Here is a 3,884-nt window from a genome sequence, read left to right as displayed (position 1 = left end):
GTGTACCCCAATAACCTTGTGTTGCTTACACCGGTTTTAAAGGATTACTTTTCAGCGGAGCTTGCCGTCGCAGTCTGTAGCACAATCATTTAGTCTGTTCGACTGCTCACGGGAAAGGTAGTATTGTGAAACACTGCAGAAACGAACGACTTCCTTACTTTTGCTCCGACTGACCATACTTCGTGAAATTTTCCCAGATCCTAAGTTGAGGATTTTTGCTGCTGGAAGTTACCTCAGAACCCCTGTTAACTCGTAATGCATTGAGCGAATCGCAAACAGAAAGCATTTAACACGGAATACAGACAAAACTGGCATACCTAAAGCATATTCAGACACAGCGAATCATGAATACTAAGACTTATGATCAGAACCAGGTTGGAGAAAAACTTTACAATGCTTTGCGCAGTAATTAAATGGAATTGTGTTACATTACATTTCACTACGAGAGCAGATGTGTTCAATCAAAATCGAAGGCAGGTTTGTTGGTGGGAAAGCAAGCAAGAAAGCACCATTTTTGTCCATGTAAAGTGCTGCAATTGAAGAACAAAGTAGTTTCTGCCCAGTTTCAAACTGGGGACCTTTCGCGTGTAAGGCGAATGCGATGACCACTACAGCACAGAAACAAGCCGCGGCCGCCCGTGCAGAGGCTCAGTGGTGTCCAGCACTGAAAGTTGAAGCCATTCTACCTTTTATCTTTCAGTTTCCAACAGCTCGTTATTGTCCAGCGTAATGGAAATCTTGAAAACTTCAAAAAAAGACACGATAAATTGATGACAAAATAAAGACAAGGATGTCGTTAATGCTTGGACCATTGGGCGAGGTGGAATAGGCTGGGACAGGTTTCCCTGCAGCGTAACGGCTGCGACATGATCTGATGGAAGGGTTGTAAACTGAGAAAATTCGTGTTATCCCTAAGCTGGGTCGATTTGAAAACTCGAGAGCATTGGTTTAAGGTAATTTGGCTGAAATTGACAAAGTACTTGAGGCGCATTTCCCACACAGAAGGTTGTGCGTGTATGGAATAAGCTACCAGAGGAAGTGGAGGAGGCTATTACGCTCAGAAAATTGCAAAGGTAACGGGGTGATTTTCTGGATAGAATGGGTTTAGAGGGATTGAGGGCAAATGCTGGAGAATGGGACGTGTTTAATTTTGGCGATGTGGTGGGCATGGACGTGATACACTGTAGTATCTGTTCCCACGCAGTGTAAACCAATAACGTTGTGTTGCTTATTACACATGCTTTAAAGGATCACTTTTTAGCATCGCAGTCTGTGGCACAATCATTCAGTCTGTTCGACTGCTCACGGGAAAGGTAGGATTTTGAAACACTGCCGAAACGAACGACTTTCCTACTTTTGCTCTGACTGGCAATATTCTGTGAAATTTTTCCAGATCCTCAATTGAAGATTTTGGCAGCTGGAAATTAATTCAGAAAACCTGTTAATTCGTAAGGTACTGAGCGAATCGCAAAATAGAAAGCATGTAACAAGGAACACAAACAAAACTGGCAAACCAAATGCATGTTCAGACACAGCGAAGCATGAATGCTAAATGTGAAACAATCCGAGGGCATGAGGCATAATGTAATCTCACAACTAACAACAGGGCAATTCCAAACTACTCTTTCAAACATACTGCAGCCTTACTGCACCACCACTTCCCAGACAAAGCTGAAAAGAGAGAAAAAGCGAACATAATAAGAATGGGCCATAAAAAGCGAATTTCACCAATCACAGTCTCGATTAGATGAGCTTTACCTTCCGATGTCTCCTGGACGGAAATGAAGGAAATGGGAGAAATGCAATAACATATGACATCGGAATTCTTGGGAACGATTTTCCCATTGGCCAGAAAACCAAACAACGACGAGTCGAGTCTCCGCAGGACCTTGTTTCACAACAGCGATGAAATAAAATTCTCCATTCCGTTCCAGTAAAAACTCAACTTGCATGAAAAACAAAGCAACATTAGAGCTGCTTGCGATTTTCTGCGCGGGAGGAGAACATGTTCATGACAGGACAGACACTTTAAATATTCAGCACATTCCCACACCGCAGTTTTGTTTTGAACATCAATATAACGGGGATCGAAACAGCATTTTAACAAGCTGTTGGAGTTGATCAGCATAAATGCCTATGACGGGATTCAAACCAGCAGATGAAAAGTCACATGAAAAGGGTTCCATGATCCCTGTCCGACTCGCACAGCTACTGGCATGCGTCTGGCTACAATATGAATTTCGCAGCAGATAATGATAGCCCATCAATCCAGACAAAAAAAAAATCAATGGTCTCTTGAGTGTATCTTCTCAGACTCTTTCAACTAAAAATGTCTCTGTGAGTGCGTGAGTATATGTTAGGTTAAGGATTGTTGAAATAACCATGAGCTGCTTGACTTTATTGCAATTTCGAATCTTGCTTTGCTAAATGTTTTCACTCATTGCTCGAAACAGGACAACTTTCACGATTACACGGAACATGAAACACACGGGACTACAGGGAAAATGCACAAAGCTGAGCAGGCCGTGTTCCACATCATACCGTGCAGCATAGTTTCAGTCACTGTGTCTGTTTCTCAGAATAATAGTCCCAAAGAATGTTCTCCACACTAAAACCGGAGGTACAGAAGTCAAGAGGTTCTGTTAGCACCTCACCACACCCCCACTCCGGAAGAGATGCTAACTGCCCTTGAATGCCTTTTGTTCTCGATGTGAAGAGCTCTCACGCCTGAGTCACCTTCACCTCTCTTGTTGCTGAGTGACTCACAAAGAAGGAGTTTCACCAGAGCTGCAACTGCCTCACTTTCCCACTCGCCCTGCCCGTTTACAGTTTCCTGCCCGTCATTGATTTAAGAAAACCAAATGAGTGCGATATCATTCTGCATCCTGTCTCTCGTTTCCGCCGTTTCAGTTCCAACATGGCTTAGATCTCGGGTGTCACCTTAATACTAGCGGTGCTTTGAAAGCGTAGGTCCAGAGGTTTCTCGGAGAGCATAATTTCTTTCATTGCTGTTGCTGATTGAATGAGCCACTAACGTGTGAACTGCTCCAAAACATGATTCAGGATCTCTGGTGCCAATTCTCGCACGTTGAATAACGTCAGACAACTTCCAAATGAGATCTTTCAGAGACGACTTTGGGCTACGTTTGACAGACAGACTAGTTCAGGAATCCGTAGTGTACTGTGACACCAGCGCATCAGCTTCTTCCCTGTCTTTGAACCGGTCGCCTGCGCAAGGAATGCAAACGCGGAACTGCTTTTTATGGAAGGATCAGAACACGGTAACTACACTCTCAAACAGAATGACTTATGATCAGAGCCAGGTTGGAGAAAAACTTTACAATGCTTTGCGCAGTAATTAAATGGAATTGTGTTACATTACATTTCACTACGAGAGCAGATTTGTTAAAGCAAATTCGAAGGCAGGTTTGTTGATGGGAAAGCAAGCAAGAAAGCTCAATTTTTGTCCATGTAAAGTGCTGCAATTGAAGAACAAAGTAGTTTCTGCCCAGTTTCGAACTGGGGACCTTTCGCGTGTAAGGCGAATGTGATGACCACTACACCACAGAAACCAGCCGCAGACAAGGATGTCGTTAATGCTTGGACCGTTGGGCGAGGTGGAATAGGCTGGGACAAGTTTCCCTGCAGCGTAACGGCTGCGATATGATCTGATGGAAGGGTTGTAAACTGAGTACATTCGTGTTTTCCCTAAGCTGGGGCGAGTTGAAAACTCGAGAGCATTGGTTTAAGGTGATTTGGCTGAAATTGACAAAGTACCTGAGACACATTTCCCACACTGAAGGTTGTGCGTGTATGGAACAAGCGACCCGCGAATGTGGACGAGGCTATTACGCTCAGAAAATTGCAAAGGTAACCGGATGATT

The 3,884-nt window shown here is 43.8% G+C and overlaps 1 non-coding gene across 1 annotated transcript; it reads right to left on the bottom strand.

Moving 5' to 3' along the window:
* Window positions 1–3,499: 3,499 nt before the first annotated feature.
* trnav-uac (transfer RNA valine (anticodon UAC)) lies at window positions 3,500–3,572 on the bottom strand. The gene has a single exon. It is a non-coding gene; the product is annotated as a tRNA-Val (tRNA).
* Between the last annotated feature and the right edge of the window lie 312 nt (window positions 3,573–3,884).

Source organism: Hemiscyllium ocellatum, unplaced genomic scaffold (genome assembly GCF_020745735.1).
Source record: "Hemiscyllium ocellatum isolate sHemOce1 unplaced genomic scaffold, sHemOce1.pat.X.cur. scaffold_406_pat_ctg1, whole genome shotgun sequence".
Taxonomy (NCBI): domain Eukaryota; kingdom Metazoa; phylum Chordata; class Chondrichthyes; order Orectolobiformes; family Hemiscylliidae; genus Hemiscyllium; species Hemiscyllium ocellatum.
The sequence above is the reverse complement of the archived record's forward strand: the minus strand, read 5'-3'. Positions and strand labels throughout refer to the sequence as shown.